The sequence below is a fragment of the Molothrus ater genome, chromosome 12, assembly GCF_012460135.2.
Source record: "Molothrus ater isolate BHLD 08-10-18 breed brown headed cowbird chromosome 12, BPBGC_Mater_1.1, whole genome shotgun sequence".
Taxonomy (NCBI): Eukaryota; Metazoa; Chordata; class Aves; order Passeriformes; family Icteridae; genus Molothrus; species Molothrus ater.
The window spans coordinates 15,619,947-15,637,293 of NC_050489.2; the positions used below are offsets into that span (position 1 = coordinate 15,619,947).

A 17,347-nucleotide genomic window follows, 5' to 3' on the forward strand; every position below is an offset into this window, starting at 1 on the left:
CTTGGGTGAGCAGAGCAGGAGGAGCAGTGCAGTGGTGCCAGCGTGGCAGGAGGCAAAGGGGGGCATGGCCAGAATTCCCATTCAGCTCCAACCACATGGCAAGGCCTCAGCAGAGTCCCCCATCTTTACTGCAAACAGTTTTCCTTTTCTTTAAAATTTGCCTGAATATTTATTGGTTCTATCTGTATGCAGAATAATAGGTAAACATCCTTTGCTCCACCTCTCCTACCAAGAGTTATTGAAGGTTTGCATTTTCCCTGTAAATTATTTAAAAGTGGGGGTAATTAACATTTCCTAAAAAACAACTGGGTACTCACCAAATTCCTGTCACTGGCTGCTGGTGCCCAGTCACACACTGCCTGTAACCAAAGAGATGCTGAAGGATAAGAGTCTTATCTTATCCTGTGTGGCTCTTATCAGACAACCCTAAATGAACAATTTTTCAGCCCTTCATATTACAAACCAAATGCTTTCCTGAGTGCACCCCTCTGCTTTGCGCAGGCTGAGCAATGCCAGCACATCCTCCAGGATTTAAGGCTGTGATATTCAGGGGGGGGCCTCAGGGAACAACTGATCAGGTTTTTAAAGGTATTTAGATACCAAACTCCCATTGATTTTGAGACTGGCTACACGTGTGGAAATCTTGCTATTGCTTTGCTGTTTTATCTTTCTTTGCTCAAGGCAGTTCTAAGAATGATAGATGTGCCATAATTAAAAATATACATGGAAAGCTCAACCCACATATATATGGCCTTCTTTATTTCTCTTCCACCTAGGAAGTCCAGACCTCTTGCCTCAGTGTCAAAATTGGATCATTCTTTCCCTCGGATAAATTAGCTATTTTTTTCCAACATTCACACCACTTTTTGTGGTTCCTGATCTGAACCTAATCCCTAAGTTTTTGTCTTTTGAGTATGGGACTTGAAGCCCAATCTGCTGGGGCTTTCTCTGCAGCTTCGTTTTTGCTTTTATCTCTCCCAGTTTTTGAAGGCTAAATGAGCAAAGCCTGCCCAGAGCCCAACACCAGCCTTGGCAGGTAGCTGAGAGGTGCCTGCATGGCTTACACAACAGTGGAGGGCACACAGCTCCTCAAAACTTTTTTTTTTTGAGGCCACAAACACAAAAGCAATGACTTTCTGGCAACTCCTGAACATAAAGGCTAAAACCATAGGCTTTTCCTGCAGACAGGATAGATGCTCGCAAAGGGTTTTGACCTACTTTTCTTTACCCATAATGCAGATTCCAAATGCTTTGGCTACTCATGGTCAGCATTCAAATGCTAAATGTTCCTGTATGCTCCCACACACATGCTGTGGCCTGAGACAGAGCAGGAAAATCGTGGTATAAAAGTAATAATCTGGACTCTAATTGTTGACTGGCACATGAATATTTGAACTGGAGAAGGTCCTTTCTCATGCTGAATATGGTAAAAGGGTACAGGAGGGTTAGAAACCTCTGAGGGTTAGAAAGAGTCAGTTTGAACAGAAATTTGTAGCCAAGGCAGCATCCCTGAGGGATGTTTTATAAGGGATGAAATGGGCTTGATTTTGCCCTCCTATCAGAGTGGCACCAGCATGTGCTTCAGTAATTTTTTATGTACCTCTTCCTTACAGGAGGCTTGGGGCTGTGTTTCTGTGCTTCTGTGGTTTTAGTTATTTGTTGAAAAGGTGTGATGAGATCCACAACCAGCAACCTGTTGAGGCCACTTCCATGCTGGAGCTGAGACCCAAAAGTACTGAGTGCCTGAGGAACAGTAGGGGAAGGGAGCAGAAAAACAGTGATTGTTGTAACACAACACACTTGTGATGACATTTGTTGATTATCTAAAGATTAGGCACCAAGTCAAACTCCACTTGCAGTCAACAAGAAAAACAAACTGCCTCAAAAGGGTAAATCAGCCACCCAAAGATGGAGGGATCCTGGAGGATTTGGATGCAGGAGATTGCTGATTTCTGAACAAGTCTCAAGCAGGATGCCCAAGCTATGCCAGAAGCCACCCTGATCCTAGTAATGCATAAATTACTGGAAGCTCCTGCAGTTGCTGAAATAACGTGACTTGACTGTAAACATTACAAGTAGAAATCAGTGATTTCTTTTTAAACACACTGCATGGAAACAAGATGAATGCAAGCCAAAAACCCATGTGGCTCTGTGATAGATCACACTGTATCACAGCTAGGAAGAAAAGGCTCATTCCTGGCTTCAGCATGGATGCTTGCTGCTGAAGGTAGTAAAAGTCCAGCTAAAGTTATTTTACTAGCTTGTAAGTAACAGCCCTCCCAGATCATAAATTACTTTCCTATAGGAATTTACTGTTCAGGGTAAGATGAACAACTCTAAAAAGTAGCCTGATGATGCTGTCCAAATGAATTTCATTGCAGGATGAGGATTGTGGGATTTATGGTGTGGTTTTGTTCTGTACTCCCACGTTCCTGACAGGTTAAATCACCAAAGTAGCCAACTGGCCAGAGCCTGCTCCAGCCTGCTCTGGTGAGCAAGGTGGTGTAGTGCACCATAATGGGAATTCTAGACCCCAAACACTCAATGGTTGAACATGGCAAAAGCTTGGGCTGCTCTTTAGGACACCATTTTCTCAGGGCTCATCATGTTTTTGGATTGTGAAACAGCTTAGCTGGAACCAGCAGAGACATGAGCTGGCAGAGCTTGGACCTGGGAGATGGAGAGAACAGCCCCTGCTCCTTCAAACAAAACTCTTGCATGAAACCTCCTTCTTTTAATGAGCAGGGTACAGCAAAAACCCCAAACAGCCAGGGGTGCCCATTCTAAGAGTGTCCTGGGGTGATTTTCCCTGTACAGGTGGGGGGGAAGGAAGGAAGGAAGGAAGGAAGGAAGGAAGGAAGGAAGGAAGGAAGGAAGGAAGGAAGGAAGGAAGGAAGGAAGGAAGGAAGGAAGGAAGGAAGGAAGGAAGGAAGGAAGGAAGGAAGGAAGGAAGGAAGGAAGGAAGGAAGGAAGGAAGGAAGGAAGGAAGGAAGGAAGGAAGGAAGGATCAGTAATCAAGGTGAACCAGCTCACAGCAGTCCTGCCTATGAAAGCCAGCCTTGAAGAATATGTTATACCAGGGACTGAGCATAAAAATGTTGATCTACTACAAAAGTCACTGGTTTGGCAGTAGATTATTTCCCTCCCTTCCAAGGAACAATTTCCCCTTTTTCCTTTTCCTTCCCCGCACACCTGCACACACAGAGTGACACTGACATTTTCCTACCCTTCAGCCACCCCCACCCCAAGCACGGGTGGGTACCCTGGGCACTCTGCCCTCACCCCAAGAGTGATGGGGTCTGGTGGAGTTAACAGCAGAGGGCAAAACAAAACCCAATGCACACAGTAGATTTCAGTGGAAGAAACTCTTGCACTGAAGAGTATTTAGATAGTGAGACACAAATATGTGAAGCCTTCCCTTGGGGGAAAAAAAAAATAGCTTCATTGTGTCCTCCAGCCTGCCTAAATCTTTTGGCACATTTCTGAATATTGCTGTGCTAATGAGGTAAGGAGCAGCCAACATCCAAATAAATTCCAGCAAGAAGTTCCAGTTTACTTTAAAGTCATTGACTCTCTTAGGAGGAGGTCAAGGCAAAGTTATTTGGTCGTGGTTTTTCTTCTGCTTCCTGTTTTAAGTTACCAAGTTCTTGTACCGTCAAAAAAACTGCTGACTTTACCCCTCAGGTGTCTGGGCTAAAGTGGAAAATGAGCTGCTCTTTCTTTCCCCTCCTCCTCTCTCTCTCTCTCTGTCTTCCTCCTTCTGTGTGTTCCTTTGGGGTTTTCTTAGGGACAGGTACACAGCAAACAGCCCCCAGAACATCCTTAAGGGACAGGACATAGAGATTTTACAGATTTTAAAATATAGTTGGGAAAGAAACTGGTCCTTTTAAGGCCCCCCTGAATACAACAAGAATATAAATGCCCCAAATAACACAGAGGCAGCTCTGGAGATGGACCTGGAGACCAGAGATGGACACTGGAGCCTTCAGACCTTACCCAGATGGGATTTCTCACTATCCAAGTCTTGATAGCGTTAAGATCTGACAAATTACTTTGACTTGTTGTGACTACAGCCATACCTGAGACTCAGATGAAATTTGGGTTCACATTTTTACCAATTTGAAAATGTGGATTTTTTTTTTCTTGAGTCATATGTTTTTAAAGGACTGCCTAAGAGTCACAGAAAAGTCAGTGCAGAATAACTCCCCTGAATAAGTTAAAGCCTCTCCTGACCTCACTACTAAAGTATTTGAGGCACTAAATGAAACAAGGCATAAGTGAAAAAAAAAAAAAGGTTCTGTGGACATGCTACAGCATCTCTTTATCTTCACGGCCTGAAGAGGGTGGAGCACAATTAGCTCATCTGTGAGAAATTTGGGCAGGCAAGAAGCTTCAATCAGTATTACATTCAGCTCCAGACCAGGATCTTGCTGTCCCATGCATGGCAGCTTAGAAAGCATCAGCTGAGCAGGGAGCTCATTGCTGCAGGGATGGCGAGAGAAATGAGTGGGACCCACAGGGGATAAGGACACAAGGAAAACAGATGCCAATAGATGCCCTGGTGGTGATCAGGTTCAAATTCCCAGGTACATCCTCAGCACTGATGACTTCCTGAGCAAGGAGCAGGTAGCAAAGGGAGCTGTCACACCTGCAATGCCCCATTCTTCTTTCCCTATATTCCCATCAGAGGGAAAATATACAGAACCCCACAGATTTTGCACAAGGCCAGGTTTTAGCTGCCTGCAAGTCTGTCTCTCCAAGAAGTGACACTGCTCCTGAATGACTCCTTCACCCTCTGCTAGAATGGGGTGAAGCTTCCAGCCTTGGTGTAGGTTCATGGCAATCCTCAGGATGCATTCTCACCCAAAATGGGTTTTTTGAGGAATGGAAGCAGAAAGAGATATTCCCAGGCAGCTGGATGTGAGAGTATTTCAATATCCGCTCATCCAAGCTTTAATCTCTAAATTGCAAAAACATTAACATTATTGATTGATCAGACATCAATCCAACAGGAAATTTAATTAAATTAAAATGTGTCACTGAGCAGTCCTCACACTGTCACGTATAAATCTTTGGAAATAAGTAGACAAAGACAGAAGCGATTGATACCAAGTTCCCAGCTCAATTTATCTCCCACCATTTTATTTTCCCACTGACCCCCAATGTGCTCACAGACTCACAGGGAGACAGCCTTGTCTGCAGGGTGTCCATCTGATGCACTCCAGCACCAGAGCCCTCCATGGAGTACACCATGCAGTACACCACTGCATGTGGGTACTTACAGGATCAGCTAGGATTGTGCTGTCAACGGGATGAGCTAGGATTGAGTAGGCTCCAACCAGAGCTAGGATGAGCGAGGACTGAACAGGCTCAAACCAGATGGCTCTGGGGAAACAAACTTATTTCAAGGAACTGTTGTGGGGCTCGCCTTAACTCAGCACTGCTCCTCCTTGTAGCAACTGTGTTGTAAGTGCACTAGTAGGCACGGCAACCTGGTATTAATCAGACCAGATAATTTGGTCACAGCTTCTACACGAAGTTCTTCTTCTACATGAAGAAATGGGCAATGGTAATTTGGAATGGATGTATCATAAGAAATAAAATTGATTATGGTCTGTGTGGCCAACTGGGTGAGCTAGGATTGAACAGGCTCAAACCAGATGGCTCTGGGGAAACAATCTTATTTCAAGGCACTGTTATGGGGCTCCCCTTAACTCAGCACTGCTCCTCCTTGTAGCAGATTTGTCCCCATAGGCAGGAGGGTCCCAGAGAAAGGCTAAGAAGTCCCTTACATTAAATAATTTATTCCTGGGCTGAGCATTTTGCAGCATCCAGCAGTGCCAGAGTCCCCACCAGAGCACAGACATGTGTGGGTATTAGCAAGGTGCTGAAATGGATGATTAAGAAACAACTCTGTACCACAACTTCTTTGGAGTACTATAAATCATTACAGCTGACTGAATAACACAAAAAGAGATTAAGAAATATTTTCTCCAATTCATTTCTGAACAGCAGTGGGTTTGGTTTGCTGTCACTTCTGACAGGATGATATTTACTGTAATTTATTATTACTGTTGCTGCTGTTCGAGCAGCCACTGGCTATTCATAAGGAAGTTTGAGAAGCTGGGAAGTTCATAGAGTTGGTGGGTTTTTTTGCTAAAGTGTTTTTTTCTACCTGACAGGGTGTTGTTTTTTCCCCAACATCTGTTATTCTCCTTCCCAAGTGCCAGTGTCCTGAGGGGAAACCAAGGGGCCGCACGTGACTGCGCTCACGCACTGGGGGACAGGGAAGAGCAGAAGGGAAGGAGTCAGCAAATGGTGCTGGGTGAGATGTCTTTGCTTTCAATGCAGCATGGGGAAGGAAGGAAGGGAAATTAAAATCAGTATTTACAGACAGAAAAATCCAGCACTAAGCATTTTGCAGAAAGAAGACAAACAGTTGGTTACCCAGGTGAGTGGTACCCACCGTGCTCACCATGTACAGACTCCTGTAGACTCTCTGCCTCTCTGTTCCCCTCACCAAGCTGCGTGTGAGTGCTGCTGCCTTCAGAAACCACTTGAATTATTTCAGGGTTTACTTCCTCTAATCTTACCAAATCCAAACTCCAATTCCATTTCTTGAGAGCCATCCTCTAAACAAATACTGAGGTAATACCAATTGGCTTGTGACTAGATGTGAAAATAGAGCTGTCTCAGCATGGAGTCCCACAGACAGGGCACAGATTTTTGCTGTCTCCACCTCCCACTTGCAGCACAAGTACAATTTTCATGCCTCTGTCAGAAGTGTCAACCTGGGGAAGTTGCAATGAGCAAGCAAGGAGAGGAGCGATGAATTAACTTGACAACAGGAATTGCTGCTGATAAATCTCTTAAGAATTTGATCCATAAAGGTTTGTTTCACTGTGGTCTGTGATAGGGGTGGCAATTTTTGGGGTCTCCAGCAGCACGTGGTGTGTGTTTCAGCTCAGATGCATATCTGCTTTGCAAAGAAAAATCCCCACAGCACAGAACAGACAAAGTGAGCTCAGCTGCATGGGGAAATGGATCTGGAACTGCATTTAGAGGCAGTGATTTATATATAAATTATAAAGTGTGTCAATTCCCGACACCCATTTATATGGAGTTTGTCAGACCCAGCCCTGGAACGTGTATTGCCTGCAGAAACCATACAGAAAACCTAAGAGGCTGCTGTAAACCCTGGCGTGTGAAAGGCCCCAAACCAGGATTTAATGGATTAGTAAGGCTGAAAAGGACCATCACAGTCATCTGGTTTTGCTTCCTATGTAACACAGCTGAAGAACTTCACCCACTCACTTCAGCATCAAAGCCATAACTTCTGCTGAAGCTATTGCATAGCTTTAGAAAGACACTCACTCTTGATTTAGAGACTGAAAGCAATGCTCAATCCACCACATTCCTAAGCCAAATGTTCCAGCCATTAACTACTCTTGCTATTAAAAAGGCACACTTTCTGGGCAATTTTTTCTAGCACCAGCTTCATACAGTCAGATCCTGCTCCATCCTTCCTCGCTGTATTAAAGAGCAGGTAATGGTCAGGTTTAAGTTGTGTGTGCTGTCCTATGAATCACTGCATCTTTTCTCAGACAGTCTTGGAAATACACCACCTGAGAGGATTTATGAATGCACAAATAATTGACAATATCATTTGCAAGAGAATAACCAGAAAAATCCCCTCTCTTCTGATAAAAACTTCTGTACATTTTTGTGTGTATATCTGTGTTTCATTTTGCTTTTAATCTGTTGACTCTGAGATGATATGGACAAAGAGATGCAGGTAAATATGTGTCACACAGATCTCTCCCCCAGAACATTAGTAGAGGCATAATTCTGTGCATCAAAGCACAGTCTGTGTCACATCCAGCACAGACACTGAACAATGTCCCTTTAGAAAGGGCAGAGGGTGAGAGTAGCTTTATGACACTATTGATTTATTCTGTGCCTGCAGTTAAAAACTATACCCAGACAGACAATAAAAATAACTGCTCTAACCATATAACAGCTTCCTGCTACTAAAATGGATTTTACACTTAAAGGCATGGAGGGCTTTTCTTTTTTTCCTTAAGTCTCAATTATGACTTTTTCTGAATAAATGGAAATGAGAAATTGTCAGAACTGGTTTAATTTTCATGTTGTGCTTTTTTTTCTGCTTGCCTCTGTGTTTAAAAAGGCCAGGATTATTTTCCCATTGCAAAGTTGTGTTGTAAGTGCACTAGTAGGCACAGTAACCTGGTATTAATCAGACTAGATAATTTGGTGCACAACTTCTACATGAAGAAATGGGCAATGGTAGTTTGGAATGGATGTATCATAAGAAATAAAATTGATTATGGTCTGTGTGGTCAACAGGATGAGCTAGGATTGAGGTTGTGACCTTAGATTTGAATGATAAAATGATATCTAGAGCAGCAGAATTATCTCCTAGAATACCTATTTTTATCCCAAGGACTCCATAGCTTTGCACACTGAGATTTGGGCAAGCTGCAAGTGCTTGGCAACACAACACTGGTGTCTTAAGCAGGCTCCTAACAGGCTTCTATTGTAATTAGCCAGTTTCCATGATAATAGGGAAGGAATCTTAAAAATGGAAGCCCTGGACTGTGTGGACATGAATGGATCAATTAAATGTTTTAAGACCATATAAGCCTCCCCTGAGGTCTTTATCAAGATCCCTAAGGCTGCTGAAAGAAATGAAGATGGCAGGACAATGGGTCTGTGAGGTGGCACCAGAGGCAGCTGGAGAGGTCCTGTCTCTCTGTTGGGACAGTTTTGGCTAGAAATGAAATTAGTCAGACCAGGGGAATTCTTGATCTGAAACTTGGGCTTTTTTTAGATTTTTGTCAGCAGGGCCAGTTCTCTGCTCCAGTTTATCAGTTCACAAAGAAGAACCCATAGGTACAAAACACAGGCAGTGAGGTGACACAAATGAAAGCCCAGAACAGAAGGGAAAATCCCAAACTGTGTGAAAGACAGTGTGAGACAGGATGAGGTGGTCAGGTAGAGCAAGGAGAGATGTGCACCACAGCCCGTTTCTCTGCAGAATGGAGATGAGCAGCCTGGGTGCAGGAGGTCGGACAATAAAAGGAAGAGAGCATTGGGCTGGAAAAAAAATGCTCAGAAAGGGAAAAAGAAAAGGAGGAGGAATCTGCTATTCAAGTGTCATTCCCTTTCCAAAGGTTTTATGATTTGAGAGATACTGCCTGAATGACACATAATGTAGATATTGTAATGTGATCTCTTGTCCCTGGAGATGGTCTCAGAAATTAGATTATTACATGAGCATGGCTTTCATAGAAGTGAGCAAACATTGTAATAAATGAACTCAAAGAGTGAGAAAATCAAGATTGGACTCTTCACATTTGGCTGGGGGATTTTTTCCACTTACTTATGCTCTGTGATAAAGCTTAGATACACTAATTAACTTGTTTTAAAATTGACTTATTGAATATGTTTGGAAGATATATTTTTGTTTCAATCTGTAAAGCATACAAATAGGAATGTTTACACAGAAAATGACCCTGTGGAAATTGTATACTTCTACCCTAAAGAGAGAAGACTTTTTTCAGCTTTGTTTTCACATGTTCTTTTGGGGCTTCTGACATTGGAAACTTCATTTCTTGCAGTGGGGGTCACTGTCTGCTGAAACCCTCATGGGACATGACACTGAAAACAGGGGTCTGATTTCTCTGATTTTCAGATAATGGTCCACAGAAAATATCTAAGATGGAAGTTAAAATTTTCCTTTCAGCTACAGGTCCATTGTTAATCTTCACTGGATCTTCAACTCCTCTGGACAAGCCAGGTTCTGGCCCTTGAGTGCTTACACACAGCTCCTCCCTCACCCAGGATTTGTCACACAATTTCAAGAGCACAATTTCCCAATGAATCACTCCTCTCTGTTCCTTACACCTCACTTTATTTTTATTACTTTTTGGGAGCATGATTGTTTTACAGCCTTTCAATCATCAGCCTCTTCTGAGGGTTCCAAATGTTGAAGCAGTTTCAAACCCACGTGGTTTTAGCACTCAGCTCTCAGAGCTGTTTTTCCATGGTGCTGTGGGACCCCTGTGCAAAGACATCAGGGATGGCTCCCAAATCCCACCTGCATGGATGGCTGCTCTCCAGCTCCCCCCATGCCCTCAGTACTCAAGAGCAGTTCAGACAGGACTTTAAATGGGGGTTCATGGCCCATTGAAGAAAGTTGCACCAGAGCTTTGTCAGCCTGTGGTGAAATCTTCACCCCTCTGGCTGGGATGCTTAACTGGGGGAAGAATTTCTCTCTGAAAATCCCAACAATCTCTGCAATGTTGGAAAAAATCTTTATGGGGGAGTGATCCCTTCTGGTGCTTTTCAAAGCCTGCTCTTCAGAGTAGCAGATATATTTATATTGGAGGTGGGTTGCTAAGTACAGTAACTACTCCACAGGAGCCAGGCACAACAAACCAGCTCCTCAGGTCTGATGCTGTGCTTGAGCACAGCTCCACGAGTGTGGATGGCTCCACAGCTCAATAAGTGTGACAAAACATGAATCCTGAGTAGGGAATTATTTAAGGTAGCTGTGGCATCTGAGGGTTTGTGCAGTGAAGATGCTCTGCAGGAGCTGGTCTCTCCCAGAAGTAAAGAATAGACTGATGAGTTTTAGCAGGGAAGGGAACCGCTCTTGATATCTGCTGGTACAGGTCAGAACATTGGGTATGTCTTTGGTGACACAATAGATAATGAGTCATGGAATAATGAGTCATGGCCTAATCAAAGGGGAAAAGGCCATGTCTTACCTGGTGTGGCCCCATATATTTACTACACTTATGCAATGTGAGCTCTCCAAAAACTTGCATCAGGACCAAATCCTAGACCTTGTCTGGTTCTGGGATTTTATGCTACATTTAGGAGCTTGTTTCAGCACAGCTTTCTGGGGGATGAAGCAAATGTATTCTGCTTCATCCATTCCCCCTAAAACAGCAGTGAAAGAGAAGCAGATATGTTTCATCTTCCTGCACTTCCAGCTGAAATATTCATTTGGGAAAGAAACAGGCTGAACAGAAAAAAATAGGAGATAAAGCTGAGAGATCTGAGTGGCTGTGACTGTTTGTAACTTAGTGAGCTGGTCTTTGAGAAGTACTCTGTCCACTAGCTGGATGCCAATTGCCAAGAGATGCTATCAGTTGATTAAACACAGCCTGCCAGCTTCCTGCTTGATAAAACTAAGTACCATCTGATTGGGAATTCTCAAATCCATTACAGAATGGCTAGTCCATCACTTAAATCAGCATAGACCATTTCCCCATGAATCATCAACATACTTTGGTAATATATTTTCAGCAGCTAAACCCTGACAAAAACACTGTGAGTTTGTCAAAAAGGTCCCTGAGCTCCGGATCCTGGGGGTGGGAAATGGCAGGACCATGAGGGTTTCCTGTTGTTCCCTGCTCAGCTGGGTGAAGGTCATTTCCTCTCCTCTCTCACGCAGAAGAAGCTGAACCCTCAACCTTTGAAGGTGCGTCAGTGAGCTCCCAGAAACAGCAGCCAGCCCATGCAAGGAGCCCTCTCCTGCAGGGCCATGCTGGCAAGGGTCACTCCCCAAAGAGGAGGGCTGGTTGCTACATTTGTCTCCTGGCAGATAAATAAGTTAATCCCAGGGAAAAGAAAAAACAGAGGAAAAAAAAAAAAACCATCATGAACTATTACAAATCAGTCTTACACTTTATTTCTTCTGCATGCTGTAATACAGAAAAAACAAAAATAAAACAAAACCACCAAAAACCTAAACCCAGGGTGCTGAGCCAGGCCAGCATTCCTGTAGAGGAAGGAAGGGGCATGCTGCCAACCCATTAAAGATAATCCACTAGTGGGTTGGAGTGTTTAAAAAAAGCCCTCTTTTGTTGGCTTTTTGGAGAGTTTTATATCTGCTGAGTTGGAGGTGGGTGCCCAACCCCAGGTATACAACAGTGTTTGGACATCAGCTGCAATGTATCCTTGATCATCCAATGTGATAGATGGAAGGGTTATTCAAGGAATTGCTGTGGGACCCTTGCTAGCTAAATAACAACCCTGAAATACCAGAGGAACAAGTCAACCCCAGTAAAACCATAAAATCTTCATTCCTTAACAGAAATAAGACCTTAAGAGTGGAACAAACCGATGCGAAATCTGAAGAAAGTGAGCAAATGCAATAAAATTTGGAGGCCATTTATTACTTATCAGGTAAACAGCAGATTATGATGAAATAATGAAGCCAGAAAGATAAGTCCTAATCATAGGAATTCTCAGATAATGCCTTGAAAGGTGCTGTTATCCTCCAACTCCACCACTTCTCATCCATGTCTTTTTGCATTCTGTCTCCATGTCCCTCCCTTGATTCTCCTTCCACTTCTTTTTTTGTGTGTTATAATTAAACATTGTAAGATAAACTTGTAAAATGGATGGATAATACAACACTTTCTTGTAAAATGTCGATACATTATCTGGTGTAAAGTCAGTGTAACTCCATCTCTGGTCTCAATACATTTTATTTACAAGAAAATGCATAAGCAGAAGACAAATATCTACTGTTTGCACAGTTTCAAAAACATAAACTAAAACAATAAGGAGTTGTTTGTGCTCTCCTTTAAATTGCTGGGAGTCAGGGATGTCTCTCCAGAGCTGACACTGACTTGGAATAGGTGAAGTGAAGCAGAGATTCACAGGCACAGTTTCCTCATTTAAATTAACACAAAGTGAGAGGACAAAGAGGCTCCCAAAATTCTGTCCTTGTGGTTCAAATTTGAATATATGTTTTTAAAGCTGGCCAAGCAACTGAAATTAAACCTCATGTAATTAAATTCCAGTCATTTGAGCAGAAAGTAGTCCTGGGAAAGTTAGGAGGCTGCAAACACTATGGTGAAGATATATTGGATTTTTTTGTGCCATTCCTATCACATCAGAAGTCCATAAAGAGGAAATTTAGGGTAAGTGAAGAGTTTTCAGTCTCTGGTGTGCAGACCCCAAAGGTCCATGGACCAAACCATACAAGCAGCTGGTTGGGTGGTGTGTTCCACCTGAAGTTTTCAGTGTCTCTTCAAGTTTTCTGTACAGGACCATGACACTGCCCCAAAGTCTCCATCCTCAGGGTGCTGCTGCCTTCTTCTCAAACTCACGTGGCTTTGCTCTCTGCTCCTCACACCCACCAGCAGTCCTGGCTTACCTCCTGCTGCTGCAGAAACTTTTGGCCTTCTCATGGTGCAGATCTATAAGCAGTGTGATCTCCTCTGCATCCAGGCATCACCACTCCGGGTCTTCTGGGAGACTAAGGTTGGAAATTGGAAAAGGGATCACAAAAAGTGATAAAAAGTAGAAGTAAAAAAGATCAGCAGCAAGGAGGAACAGCTACAGAAGACTGGGCATTTACTAAATAAAAAGGAAAATGAGCCAGGAGAAGCCTTGGTGGAAGAAAGAGAAGTAGTGGTTCAAGAGCTGCCAGTCACCAGCAAAAAGGGTGGCACATAAAGCAGATGACCCTCCCTAAAGCACAAGCCCCCCTCCAGGCTGGTACTGGAGCTCTGGGAAGTTTGACATCCTTCCTCTTGCAAAGCAGGGTGACAGACACCCTGAAGGACTTTGTGGTGGTGTGGCTGCCCCTTGGATCAGAGCAGTGTGTCCCACTAAGCCCTGGCTTGCTTTTGGAGAGAATTCCCCACTGGCTCTCCCCTGGAAGGAATATGTGAGCATTGAAGCTGTTCTGCAGCTGGACCAGTGCCCAACAAATGGAGACAGCCAGGAGATTACTGCAAAACCACCCCAAAGGGAGACACAAGTGTAAACAGAGCTGTAGCACAACCCAAGAGAAACAAGCTACTGTCAGTTGCCTTAAATATATCTGGGGGTAAACTGTTGGGGATTTAGAACATAAAAACGTTGAAAACAGGGGTTTTTTTTGTAACATGCTGCTATTTTAGGTCATATTGTACCTTCAACATTTGCACACACTTCAGCTAACATCAGTGTGATCTGTATTTAACAAACACAGTGTGCCCAATGATGACTGAATTACTCAGGAGGAACTACAATTGATAAGACAATGATTTATGGACCTATTGTTTTCTAGGTTCTTGTAAATAATCCTAATTGGTGTTAATCATCCACCCTCTGCTTTGTGTTATCACCAAGCAAAGTACACTTCCTAAAGAAGCTATTTAGGGCCATAATCCTTCTGAAAGGCAAGACAGCTATTGACTTCCACAGGACCTGCATTGAGGTGCTCAGCCAGGGAAAACAACTCTGGAATATGAGCAAAACACATCACACTGCCTTTCCATACTTGCACTGAAATTTTCCAATAACCTCCCTGTAAGATCAGCGTGTCCCAGTAATCCCTTCCACGTGGGCTTCATGCAGTGTCTCTCCAGCCTTTCTCCCAGCTCAGAAATGCACACAGGAAATTCATTTGCTGATGTTTATTTACTGCCAGTGTGCAGCTCCTGCCTGCATCCCCTTGGCATGATCTGGCTGTGTCAAACCTGACAAAGGCTGCTTTGGAAGAGCAGACACCGGCACCAGGACCTGGTGTTTTTCTGTCTCTGATTTTGTTGTTGTGCCTGAAAAAGTGCTTTCATCTTTTGGTGCTCCACTGTTTGTCACTCCATGCCCTTGTCAGGAGGGAGCTGTGGCACTCAAGACCCCCTTCCCTGCTGGTTTTAGGTGTAAGGTTTGGTGGGCTCAGTTCTAGCATACAGATCAGCTTGCTTGACTTTAACAGGTCTGCACTTTAAATAACACTTAAATAGCATTCTAGAGGGTGCAGTCACACACTGCTTGCTTATGGAAACTACAAGGAAACCAGACAGCTTTTCAGTTTGTGTATCAAAGAGAAGAAGATTTACACATAAAAGGGTGAATTATTTTGATTTGTAGTTTTCAAGCCACTATACATTCTCCAACATAAGTGCTCCCTTGTCTCTGCTTTCTGATAGTTCATATCAGGTTCAGTGGCCTAGATTTTCAAAAGTGGTAATTTTGGAGGCCAATATTCCTCAGTGCCAACTCAAGGTGCCTTAAAGAGACCAGATATTGTTAAGATACTCTATATCTTTGGCAAATAGGACCATTTTAGCACCTCTCAAACTTGACACCCCAAAGTGACAGTGTGAACAATCCTCAGGGGTGGGTTGGCATGAGGAATAAAGCTTTCCCCCACCACACCATCCCTTCCACTGACACTGGTCCTCACAATATCATACCCCCACCACCATTAAAGATTCCTGCAGAGTCAACACCACCAGTCCTTTTTGACATTCTCAACCACCAAACATCCTAAATAACCTGCAAAAAGAGCTCATTTCCTCAGCTATTTCATCTTTTAAGTAGCTGTAAGAGAAAATTCTTCTAAGGCATGAGGCTGGATAGCCAAAATCTAGCTATATGGTATTTGAGGGAGAGGAGGGGAGAAACCCTATCCCATTATCTGCATTATCCCGTTACCCTTGGATGTCTTCCATGTACTTGGAAAAGCAATGCCCCATTCTTGAGGCTTCACATTGCAGCCACTGCCTTTTTGGCAGAAGAAGGGTGGATGTGGCTCCCTTCAAAGTCAATCAATGTCACATCTTTAATCAATCTAGAAGGTCACCACTGCACTTCCATCAAAAAAAGTTGAGTACAATTCTCGCTGAGTCCTGATTGTTTGTGGGGAACTCAGGTTGCAGTGGGTGTTGGAAAAAGTCTTTTCTGGCCCTTACCTCAGCACATCTTCTATTCCTAGGCTCTTTGTAAGAGTTTAAGATCAAATGAGAATTGTACCCAGGACTCTGAGACACAATGGTGCAGGAGGATGTGCAGTGAAACCTCAAAACACACCAAAGTGACTTAGCTTTGTGTTTCTTTATGGCTGTGAACACACCCAGCTTTGCTGGGAGGTTCAGAAAGCTTAGGGAGCTTTTGTGTGAAGGCAGGTCACATTTTGAGCAAGCTTACAATGTTTTGAGTTTCACATTACAATCATCTATGAAATGCTGTTGTTCATCTGGGATGTCTGTGAGTGGTCACAAAACAGAAATCTATTGTGTTTCAGGGAGCTGTGACTAGGAGGGAGGACCATGGCAAGGCACATGTCAAAAACACTCAAACCTGAAGTCAGGTTTGTCACTCAAACCGTTTTCACAAACACATCCATCAACTCAAAACCCTGAATCTGTTAAGCCAGAAAATTCTTCCTCCAAGCTGGCGTAATTTCATTTCCATCCTGGTACAATTGGAGCAGGATCCAAAGCCCAGTAAAGTCAAGGGTAGAATTTCCATTGATTTCTGAGGAGCCTGGATCAGATCCTAGATCACATTGTCACTGCAGCAAAACCCAGCCGTGTTGCAGTGTACCCACCTGCTCTCCAAAGTCTCAGCTCTGGCCATTCCAATCCATTGCAGGTACAATCTAGGTTATTTCAGCATTTACTTGGTGCAAGGCTAAATAAATACTGTTTTATCAAAATCAGCAATACTGCTCCTCGTTAGTAAATTAGGCTAACTAATGCACACCTTTTATTAGGACAATTTGTCTCCTTAAGTCAAAACCAAGTGTCAAAATCCCAATTCTATCAATCAGTCTGGTGCCCTCCTGCACCAGTTGTGAACTAGGGCTGGATAAAGACATACAGAAAAAGTGCATGAAGACCATACAATGTTTTTTAAATGAGATACTTAGGCTTCTTTTACAATAATTCAACAAAATCTGGCTAGGTGAGAGATCAACAGCTTTTATGTACACAAGAAGGAAAGAAGGGAAGAAGGAAAGCAAGAAGGGAGGAAGGAGGAAAGGAGGAGAGGAAGAACCTCTGTTTCATTTATTAATACTTCATAATAACAAGTCACAAAAACACAAAAACCTTCAGTAACCTTTGCCTGTTCTCAACAAAATCACCCACCTCCAGATACTGCTGAAATTACTTTCTTAGGCAGTTCTGTAATGTAAATTATTCTGCACACTAAGAAATTATTTCAAAAATAAGATGTAGAGATTTTTTCCTTGTGTGCAAATCAAACCAGAGAGGAATTTCTGAGAAGAACAAATAATCTTCTGCAGCCAGTACTAGAATAGGTGCCCTAAACAAACCTCCAGAAGGAGCATAATGAGGCAATGATTTATGGCATGCTATGGAAGTCTCACTGCTGTGAGTGTGTTGTAAGAACCAGAGAAAGGGAGAGGCAGTAATCATGCAGCCTCTTCCTCCTCCTCCTCCTCCTCCTCCTCCTCGTGTGTTTCTGGATATTACCTGCTCAGGATTTGAGTGGGAGACAGGGCTGCAGCCTCCCTGAGCTGCAGGATTGGCAAATGATCTTTGTGCTGCAACATCTCGTCTCGTAT

The 17,347-nt window shown here is 43.4% G+C and overlaps 1 protein-coding gene across 2 annotated transcripts in view; it reads right to left on the minus strand.

Annotated features, from left to right (window-relative positions):
- MAF (MAF bZIP transcription factor) overlaps positions 1-17,347 on the minus strand; it is a 194,789-nt gene that overhangs the window by 120,572 nt on the left and 56,870 nt on the right. The window contains exon 3 of one of the 2 annotated variants that reach the window (XM_036390459.2): positions 12,184-13,300. The exons of the other annotated variant lie outside the window; for it this stretch is intronic. The gene's annotated coding sequence lies outside the window, so the exon portion shown is untranslated. Of the gene's footprint in view, positions 1-12,183; positions 13,301-17,347 lie in introns of those variants that run through there. 2 annotated transcript variants of the gene reach the window in all.